This window comes from Oculina patagonica, chromosome 5, assembly GCF_052425735.1.
Source record: "Oculina patagonica isolate OP01 chromosome 5, crgOcupat, whole genome shotgun sequence".
NCBI classification, from domain to species: Eukaryota; Metazoa; Cnidaria; class Anthozoa; order Scleractinia; family Oculinidae; genus Oculina; species Oculina patagonica.
Genome location: NC_135762.1, coordinates 17,633,665 through 17,645,176, shown reverse-complemented (window position 1 = coordinate 17,645,176; position 11,512 = coordinate 17,633,665). Strand labels below are relative to the sequence as shown.

General features: G+C 38.2%; 1 long non-coding RNA gene across 1 annotated transcript; it reads left to right on the top strand.

Annotated features, from left to right (window-relative positions):
• Positions 1-6,259: 6,259 nt before the first annotated feature.
• LOC144653487 (uncharacterized) lies at positions 6,260-7,880 on the top strand. The gene is made up of 3 exons (XR_013570751.1): positions 6,260-6,479; positions 7,402-7,529; positions 7,794-7,880. It is a non-coding gene; the product is annotated as an uncharacterized LOC144653487 (long non-coding RNA).
• Positions 7,881-11,512: the final 3,632 nt, after the last annotated feature.

Below are 11,512 nucleotides of genomic sequence, written 5' to 3'. Positions count from 1 at the left end.
ACAAGTTGACAGCTGAAGATAATAATATAGATGATCCATTTGTGGCATGTCAATACATACATATCCTGTGGGCTCCCACCCAGACGTCCTTTGATGGCGCTTAATGCCGGCGTTTTCATCCCAAAGGACGTCTACGTAGGAGGCTATATAACCTGCGGATACAGTCAAAACGGCAGGGGATGATAAGAGGGGCTGTATCCGCAGTCAGCAATTGTATAGTACATATGGATATGTATGAAGGTTCTATTGTTTCCTACACACGTGGGGATATTGTGCGTCCTGGTTCACATCGCTGACATCCAAGTGCCAGTATATCACATCTGGCATCATCCTGTATGTGAGTATTTCACTGCTCAATGTGAAAACGCAGTTTTCTGCATCAGCCGATCTCTACCCCTGCCCCTCCTCATACAACCGACCTTTTCCATTGTACTAAATACTGCAGTTTTAGAGATGAATTTTACCAAAAAATAGAAAATCAAATACCAAACATAACACAATTACCTCCTATGCAAGCCACCAAAAAATTAATGAATTCTGATAATTATTATTTAAATACTCAACTTATGAAGTTCATTGTGAGATGCTTATCTTTACGAAATAATCTTCTATCGAATGAAAGTAATGTTACACATACATAATTTCTTTTTTCATTCCTATCACATGATTATTATTGTTATAAGTTTTGCTTTAGTTTAGTTGTACGCTTTTGCAATACTGTATTTACTTATAGTCGTGCAAATAAAGCTTGTTATTGTAAATTGTAAGCGAACATGAGAAAAACTAATACAAACATCAAAGAACGTTTTAGGGAGCATTTGACAAGTGTTCAAAAACGCCCCCGGCAGTACCTTTACAACTCACCTAGAGAAGCGAAATGAACCTGATATTCAGCTGGATTAAAAACTGTCCATTGTTCCATTTCCTGTGACTTGTGCGTGCACTTATCCTGTGTGCACATACAAACCCAAATTCATTTCCAAGCGATGTAACGGAGTTCACGCACGCTGTTGAGGGGGTTTTCCTTGAACTGTTTTAGTTGAACTTTTATGAAACTTTTCCCATTATTTCCCAGTTTTTAACGTTTTATCTTCCATTTAAATATTGTGCTTATCTATTGTCATTAATATACAATTTTCCGTGTACGTGCGCAGCGGTTGTTACCGAATTTTATTCAAAATTTGGCTTCGTATAAATACAGAGCGGCCACAGGTGACTTTTTGGCAAAAGATAGAAAAGAAAGAAAACCTGGGAATTTGTTCGAGGTCTCTGATAGAGACATATATATGTATGTGAGAAGGAAAGTGGCGGCGTTCTGAGCATACGCGTGCAGGCCGAATGCAAACTAACAAAGCTACCTTCTCTGCCGACAAGAGTATGGTTCAAGACACAATTGATAAGACGATCGTGAAAAAACAAACCAAAGTGATAGAAAAACTCTAGTTAAAAACTACAGGACAGTGCAGTCCCACCCATGCAATCATTCGGGCAACGGGGCTTAAGAAATTTCTCTTCCTGAAAGAAACAAACGAGAACATTTTGGAATAGCAACTAACATTCTAAACATAAGGTGATTCCTAAACATATTAATTTATAAAAAAAAATGTGGGATGTCTTTGAACTGGGTATTTCAACAACATCTATGCGTCGTGCGATATAAACAAAACAATTTGCCGATCTTAAACACAAAAAAAGGTTATTATGACAAAGCTAACGTCACGTTAACTTTGTCATAATAACCTTTTTTGTAAAACTAACAGAAGTAGTATGAAGCTTACACTAGTCTTGCATTTCAGAGATAACGTAAGGCTAATGTTGTACATGGAAATGTTCACAACAACAAAGACGTAATGAAGTTGGATGGCAGGGCAGATTTGTGAGTTGTTATCTCGGAATTTGAATTTTCCCAAAAGAAATGTTCCAAATTAAATGTAGAGGAGCACTGGATAACAAAATGAATTTTCACAGTTTTGTCTAGCTTAGTGCCCATTGGATATCAGCCAAGTGATAACGCGCGCTTGAAACGCGTTGGCTTTTTCATTCAAAACACCTGCTTCTGAAAAGACTAAATAAAAAACCGGAACTAGCGCGCGCGTCAACTTCATCGTACAGCACGCGCAAAGCAGATGACGAAAGAGGAGAAATAGAAGTCGTCATAAACGACATACACGACTGAACCAGGAACTAAGTTCTTTACAGAGTTAAAGATAGCTACAAAGATGAAAAGTGATCATGAATGGTCTGTCCTTCACAATTTGTTTATTATTTGTCTCTTTATTCCTTTTGTTTTGATAAATGCGGTTATATCGTTGGTGCGGAAAGTAAACGCTTTTGTTCAAAGCGAGCTGGAGAAGTTTAATATCATTTACGGAGAGTACATAGAGCAGTTTTCAATTGAGTGTCGTAAAACCAAAACCAAAGTAATTACTCTGGCCAATCACAAAGGACACAGATAATCCAGTGAACCAATCAAAACTCGAAGCAAATACATGAAGCCGGCACGAAGCGCGGGAAAACGTGCGCGAGCGAGCCACGATTGGTTTTGGTTTTAAAAAGGCGAGGAAACAGTGCAAAGTGTGCGCTTTCCACAAAGAACACTCTCAGAACAGCAGAGATCGTTCAAAGTCGCCCTTTCAGAATACCACTCAACAGACCAACCGTCATCAAGCAGTCAAGCTGCGTGGTACTTAGTTTTATAAATTGTAATGAACAATGTTAAATATTAGAGCGGTTTTTACTTGAGTGTCGAAAGCAATTCGCTTTCATACTCGCTTAGTAATTGGTTTGTAAATCTCGTGCCACTTTCTAAACCAATCAGAAGTAAAACCAAAACCAATCGCGACTCGCTCGCATACGTTTTCCCGCGCTTCGTGCCAGCAGCATGTATTTGCTTCGAGTTTTGATTTGATGATGGGCTTGTCTGTCTTCTTTGTGATTGCCAGAGTGATTACTTTATTTTTGGTTTTACCACACTTAACAGTGACTTAACTGAAAACTAAAATCCTTAGTACAAAACCAAACGTTTCGGGCTTGGCCCTTCATCAGTGGAAAAATGTCCGTTTGTAATGCGCCACGAGATTACGTTTTGAATGCAAAATGTTCTGTCTGTTAGACACACACGCGCGAACCGCAGAGCATTTTTAAAAGTTCCAACAGTCACACCGCAGCTGCTGTTCAACATGAACTACAAAGAAAAAAAGCACACCAACTAGCAAGAAAAGAAACATGAGAAGTATTGAAATACAGCCACCGCTGATGGAAGAACGTATCTTTTAAGATTCTTTTAAGATAAGTACTTCCACTGGCGGTGGCTACATTTTAACTGTATTTTAAGAAACTCCATGGTTTGTAGAACAGAGAATGTCGAAACCAGCTATGCCACTAGTTTATGCAATGTTCCATGCAATCTACTGCGAGCATCCCCAAGGAATGGAATCTAAACTTAAAAACGGTCTGAACTTTGCAACGATTGAACAGCAGCAGCAGATGTCAGCAGCTGCTAACCTGTAAACATCGATAAATAAGCTTACAGCTGCAATGGATCAGAACAGCTACAGTTCGAGCCCGAAGATTCTTATTTATCTGATCAGTGGCTTAGATTCCGGCTCAGATGAATGACTCTGATGGTGAATATGAGCTGATGGCCAAGTTCTTCTGATAGACTTAATGCAATTACGATCAGGGCAGGAAAAGCGCCACATGTGATGTATTACTACATAAATAGAGGCTGCCGACATAAAGGCAAACTGGAGACTTGATAGAGCTATTTTTACTTCAGTGTGGAAAGTAATTCGCGATTGCTTTGGTTTTGCATTAATATGCTAAGTGATTGGTTTACAAAACTCGCGCCACTTTCTTAACCAATCAGAAGTAAAACCAAAACCACTGTAAAACCAATCCGGATTCGCTCACACACGTTCTCTCGCGCTTTACGCGGGCTACGTGTTCTTGCTTAGAGTTTTGTTTGGTTCACTGGATTGTCCGCGTCCTTTGTCATTGGTCAGAGTGATAACTTTGGTTTTGGTTTACGACACTCGATCGAAAATCGCTCTATATTGCGTTACGTTATAATGCAGTGAAGCAAAACCTGTGAATTAACTATTATCTAATTTTGTTTGAAACAAAAATAAAGAGAGAATCAAAGGAGAGGAAAACTTGGGATTAGATATTTGTGATTTAGTCAACTTTAATCCAAGTAGAATAAGCGAGTGACTGGTCTATGACTGACCAGACAGAGGCACAATTTGTTGTTCTTTATAGGAATCAGCTAATTTAGCGTTCCTCTACATGCAAAATAGCTTTTTGTTGTGTTACAACAGTAAATTATCAAATGAACTGGTCGCTTTTAACAGTGCATTGCATGTGAAATGATCACATAACTCATAGTGAGGAGCACAATACATTTTCTTTAAAACTTTTTTACTTACTTGCAGTTCGTTGTGGCTAGGACCGTTGTTTTCTCTACTCTCTTGAATAAGAAAGGTGCTTCTATTGAGACTCTTTGTTAGTTACACTTTATACGTCCTTATCCTCAGCTTCATTAGTCTAGACTCATCGCTTATATGAGATTTTACAATACGATGAAAATATTTCAAAGAAGCTTTTTGGCAACTACTGACTTTTTGCATAATATCACACAGTGGTAACATTCTGTGTAGTTACTGCATTCGATATCCATCGGTACTTGATTTTTAGTGTTTTAAAGAGACTTTTGAACTCAGCCCAGCGAAAGCTTCGTTAAGTCACTCCAAGCACCGCATGAAATTGTGATTTAACGTTTCACTTTACTTAAAAAATAGATAGCGCCCCCCTCCCCCCAAAAAAGGTTTTGCATAATTCGTAAGGGTATTTTATTTAATTCTTCTAAAGTAAACATCAAGACGTTGATCCCCTGAATCTACTTAAAACAAGTTTAAATATAATGTTAAGGTATACTATCACATCAAGACTAAAAGGATAAATGCCAGATAGAGACGAGATGTCCCTAGACAAAATCTTAGTATAATCTTCTAAAGTGCTGAGACTTGGTAAAACTTATAAGTAAGAAAGCAAGCTTTTCAGCTGTTTAGATCTTAGCCGTATACAATGTATTATAAGCGCAAAAAGTATTGTTAAAAGGTTTCCAAAAAAGACGGTCAAGTCATCGGTCTTCCTTATCTTAGAAGTTTCTAGCCTAATCTTTGAAGAAATTTCGAAATTTCTGGGCTAATTACATCAATTTTCGGAATTACAAGAACTGTTTTAACAATTTTCTTTTTTCTCATTAATTTGTAAGATATCGATGAATGTTGAATTTTGGCTTACATGGCATAGTTCTTGAATGTAAAGCAAATCACCATGCGCATTGCAGGTTGATTAGGCATATTAATCTATTGCATTACATAAAATAATTAACCATTATTATGGGTTAGAGACTGTTGTGAGTGTTTTGTTGACAAATACACGCACGCGCTGGCCGCACAATGAACGAGAAATTTTCAATACTGCACGAGGCGTAGCCGAGTGCAGTATTGACAATTTCGAGTTCATTGTGAGGCCAGCAAGTGCGTGTATTTGTCAACAAAACACGAACGGACAGACTCTAACCCTTTTAATATACAATCTGAGTACACTGCAAGCGATTAACGAACTTCAAACAATAACGTTTAAAAATAAGAAGTGTAGTAGTACATATTTACACAGGATTAGATCAATAATATATAAATCCCAGACAAGCAAAATCGCTCAGAAAAGCCGTACAGAAATAAAGCTTAAAATGGTTCATAAAATCGTTCATCAGCTGTGGTCGTTCATAAATACAGTCAGCGAGAAGCTTGTTCAAAGCAACTCGATGAAAGTCGATGGCTTTCACGAACAAGCAACAAGCAAGTCAATCGCACACAAAAATGAATTTATTGAGCTGAAGTTTACCTTTGAACATGAAAGCGCTTCAAGTTGTTGTCCTCTTCGATTTTGTTTGGTACTGGATAGTTGATTATTTGAGGAATATATTTTTCTTCCACTTCTACAAGCCTTGAAGCTGAAGACACTTTCAATAATGCACGATTTTTGTGCATTATTGTCAATACTGCACTGTCGGAGTTTGCTGACGACAGGTAAAGCAAAATCACGTGATCTATTTTAACCAATGGCGCGCGTGGATTTTGGACAGTGAACGAAGATTGTATATTAAATAGCCGCGAGTGTTTTACACTAGTGAGGATATCGATGACGTCATTTCCTGCCTTGGCACGGTTGAAGCTGCCAACGCCGGTTGGAAATGGCGAGCTATCGAGATCGATTCGTGAAGTTCACTGAAGCCAAAATAAAATGTTTTACTGAGGAGCGACAAAGTGATAACACGAAGGAGAATATTCTTATGATTTGAAATTATTTAAAAGAGCTTCTTGCTTGTGGAAAGTCAGACGAAGAGAGGGAAAATCAAGACATTCCAGCTGCCGAACTACAAGACTTCGCGATCAGAAATCAGTCGAAAAGCGGTGAGTTTGAGCAGAAACAGACTTCAAAACGGCGAATTATTTATTGTCAGTGAAATTGATACATTTACGTTATACATCTTCTGAAAGCTTCAGTTCGCGAAATTTTGCCTTCCAGTTTCACAATTTGCTCAATTGTTATATTTAGCCGTCGCTCGTGTTTTAGACTTTCAATAAAGTCCTTCGTTTTGTTTATTATGGCGCGCCGGGACCTCTCGCGACTTCGTCACTCGCACGGCCGCTTCGCGGCCTAAAAGGCTCGCTTCGCTCGCTTATTTAGACTCTATTTACTGTGAAAACTCGTGAGGTCGACTTGTGGCAAGTCTACCCGTGTTTAAGCTTTTGATTAATAAAAATGTTTTAACTTTTACTTCATGCATGATTTTTGTCTATATAATTAAAAGAAAATTACACGGTGGCTTGAAGATATGAATTTTTTTTTTCGAGTGGTAAAGCAATATTTTACTCATTCGCTGCGCTCATTCGTAAAATATTGCTTAAAAATAAAATTCATATCTTCGCGCCGCCGTGTAATATCCTCTAAGTATATTCAAGAAATGCGCGCGCTGCCCATATAATGGTCAAAATGTTAGCGTTATCTGTCATCCGTACATAACAGATATCCTGCGATATACGTAGGTTAATTGCGAAGATTCGTCCGAAGTCGTGTAAAGCGTTGCATAGTTAAAGTTTTTCTATCTGCCAAATGTGTTCCGTTGACAATTTTTTGAATAATAAAACAATTATCCTGCTGAATCCTGCGGAATATCGCCTGATTTTAGCCAACTCGGCCTACGGCCTCATCGGCTAAGTATCAGGCGATATTCCGCGCGATTTCGCAGCATAATTGTTAAGTGTATACCAGCTAAGTGACCCAGCTCGGCATTTACTTGATTGGTCCGCTTTTTGACGATTATTCTACCAGTTTAGGAGATGATAGCCGTCCACTCAAACTATGGAGCGACGCCTGGGAACGAGGCAGAGATGATAGCCAACAGGTGCTAGAATCAGCTCATATCAGGAGCCATATGCTCCTGCTCATATCCAACAAGCGTAAGTGGACTGTATATTGCTAGATCTTACTGGTTTTATTTTGCGAAAAAAAAAAAAACGATTTTTAAAGCGGAAGTTAAATCATTCATCATTTATAGTAGTCTGTGACATTAAAACATTCGATATTTTGAGCACCGGTGGCTGTTAAATTGTACAGCTGGCAATGTTCAGTTTTGTTATAGATGTATAAGTATATAGCGAAACGACCCTCATACTCTTTCTAACTCCTTCTTTCTTTTTTTTTTTTTTTTTTGTTTCCCCCAGGTGTTCCCTTAATAACTAGAGTACCACACCACACAAGCCAGGCCAATCACCTTTTCTATCGAAAATTTATAATCAGCCCTCACGAAGTTGCACCAAGTGAAAATGCAACTGTAACGCGGCTTGTTAAATTTACGATCTACCTGTTTTGGTGGTATGTGAATGCCGTTTCTAATAGCATTTTTCTACCATTATCTCTTTGATGTTCCATGCAAAAATGCCGTGATAGGTGCAGTGGAAGGTCCTATTAAAGTTTTAAAAAATTACTTGAGCATAAACATAAGCATAACTTTCTTGAAAGTGGATCACAAACTTAATAGCTAAGATCAGGGTCGGTCAAGGGGGGAGGGGGGGGGAGATGTGGTATACCAATGTACCTGTAAAACATGCACCCAGTAAACCAAAATCATGCAATCATGCATCCCCTCAAAATCATGCAAGATACTAAAATTGGAAAAAACACAGTATTCTTTATACCCACAAAAGGCCCATTTTTAGCATAAAAATACTGCATACCCTATTTAAAATTGCCAGTATCACCGTATACCTAAAACCCTGGCCGACCCTGTAAGATCTACAGTACATCTAATGAGTCACAGACGGGCCTCTAACTGATAAATAAAAAATCAAATGCTCATGAATGCGGAGACTATACAGGCATGGAGAGATAACATCCTCATTCCCATCCTCTTTCGTCCCTCTGTTGTTTGAGATATTTTCTTTAAAACGTAACACAGCACAGCTTAACAATGGTTACTTTCCTATCTATGGGAAATAAAATACTTGAAAGAGTAAATTTTTTTGTAGAACATTACTGTAGAATCGCAGATTTCAAATACATGGAAACCTGAGTTCAACTGTAGAAAATAATGAAATGTGCGTAATCTCTTGTACAGTTTTCAAAATAAGGTCAAGAGAAACTGCAAACTGTTGAGATATCGGAGCTTTCGAGATAACCGAGTTCGAAATAACGAGATAACAGGGATATTTTTGCCAGAAATGACTGACAAAGATGCGACCAATTCATGGGAATGACTGTTTATGTTGGAGAGTAACAGGGAGTTTGAGATAGCGAGATCCTTTTGCACTGAGCCGTTTTCTAGTACGTTGCTGACAAATTTATATATTTGCAATATCAGAGCCAGCAAGCTCCATGAGAAAATTCTCCAGTAATGAACAGCTAAATTTTACCTACTAGATCCACCAAGGGGAGAGGAAAGGGGGTGTTTTACGGATCATTCGTAGTTAACAATAAGGTCGTTTGCAGCCCGCTGTACGATGGCAGTGGATTAATTGCATTTTAACTTAGTAAAATTTTGTCTTTTGGGACAATTAAAAGTGGGTGGTTGCCTTAAATATATGGGGTTTTTTTTTCGTCAAACAAGGACAGTCCTAGCAAATTAAGGAAGGCAGCATAGAAACCCTTTCGAAACATTTGCGGAATACCTGTGTCTCGTGCCGATCGATGGTGGTCCAATAGTTAAGGTCAGCCCACACGTATCTTTTCTAGGCTGTTTTGTCACCGGTTTTCTCTAAGTGGTTTAGCATTTTCAGAACAATAGTTTACACGGCGGTTGCGATTGAGTGTCCTTGTCGACCTTGGCTTATTGCTCTGTAAAACGATGTTATGTTATTTTAGCCACGTAGCAGTATGCATTGGCTTTCTTGATAACCTCGATCCGACCGTAGCCTGGAGAGAGTCCCATGCAGTTCTCACAGCGCGAGAAACATGTCTATATTTTCATTTACTATACCCTAAGTTACAAACGATTGGTAAATAAGAAACTTTCCTGTACTTCTGCAAGCGGTCAAGCTGTCTTGGGTCTTAGTCCGGTTCTGTGGTGTTTTTTTTTATGGGAAGATTATCTAGGTCTGTAACATCATGCACACACTTATTTATTTGCCCATTGAACTTTCAACGTACCGACTTGCAAATACCGTGTATTGAATATCAGGTTTTACGGCATTGTCAGATTAATCTACCCTAGTGCACCGACACACTAGTTTATTTACACGTACTTTATCAAAAATTCAAAATACACAATTCCTATCCAACCCATGCCAGCCACACAGAACCGTCAAAATCATGCTGTACTGTGGCTGGGTTTTCGTTGGCAGTGAAGATTAATCTACCTTTATAGTGCAGCTTGGCTAACAAATTAGTTTTTGAACAAAGATTTAACATTCATAGAAAATGAACAAGGATTAAGCAATAATGAAAATTAAACAATTGACCTTGCATGTACGCATCAGAAAGCTTGACGGTGTAAACATTCTGTATATCATAAAGTTATCAGCATGACTGAGTTCAATTTTTATGATGTTTGACTGGATCGATCAAACTAACTAGTCCTTCAAATGACCCTCAAATATACTTTACAGTATAAACTCGCGCAAAATGATTGCCGATAATGATGGAACAATTATAATTCTTTTTGTTTTTGTCTGTTCTGATCAATAACAGCAAACACAGCGTGCAACTCATATAAAGTTCACAGTTGTTAAAAATTTCTCGTAGTCTGGTTTCGACTTCCAGCTAAGTTGCCTTTCTTAAATTTTTTATTGAAACATTTTACACAGGCTACAAGTTCAAATCAAGACTTAGCACTTATTGTCATGTCACTTATTGTCTTATTGTCATGATCGATGATTTTTCCTTAAAAGGAAGTTCACGACCGTCGGATCCACTGATCATGCAATAAGTAACTTCAGGAGCCCATTACTAATGGGCTCCTGGTAACTTGTATTGCGATTCGGTCAGATTCGGTCATCCAATTTTTTGATCGACTTATTCTTCTCATCTTCTCAATACATAGTAGAGGACTACTAACTATGCTCAATATCAACTCTTAACTCTGCTCTGAAGGGTTATTTTCAGCGGACACTCGTCTTATATGGTTTCATAAATTAAACATATTCAGTAAGAGTTCTTGATTTTAGTCGTAGTTTAGTTTCGATTTAGTTGTATTTTTTAAACAGTTTTTAATTTTTTGTCGAAACATTAAAGTACCAATGAAGGTTACGCACGTACGACCGAACTCACAACTTGAGCAGTTAATTCATGATGATAAAGTTATCATTCTTTTTCCCTTAAAAGGAAGTCAAAAGTCTTTGCCAAGTCATCAGTTTGGGGGAATTGGGGGGGGGGGGGGTGATGATGAAGGTTTTGACGGGGCGGAGCTATAGTGATTTCTGATTATGCACCGTGATGGTGATGCAACAAGGACTCCTTATATTTGTATTGCGATGTCATCAATTTTTTCGGTCCACATATCTCTTTTCAGTGAACTCTTTACAATAAATGTTCAGAGAACACTTGTCGAATATCGGGGCGAGTGCGCTGTGTGCCCATAAAAAAGTGTACAGCATTTTCATCTCCTAAGTCGCACGTGCTTTTCAAAAAATCATTTGCTCATTATTCCTTGACTATTACAAAAGTTTAGCTTCCTGCAACGGAACCAAGCTGACAGTTTGCCAAAAGCTTCCATACACCTGTGCAGTTTAGGGAGTCCATATAAGGCCACGTATAAGCCTCTTGGTCACACTTCTTGCATATTTGATTTAAAGCTTTGTGCTTCATTGTTTACTCTTTCCGGTGCTTGTAGGAAAGACGTATTAAAGACGTATAAAAGGCACTTCAAATTTTATCTTTAAAACATCAAGAAATATTTATGTCGTGCACATAAACATGAAATTTTCATAATTATATTTTAGTCATTGGC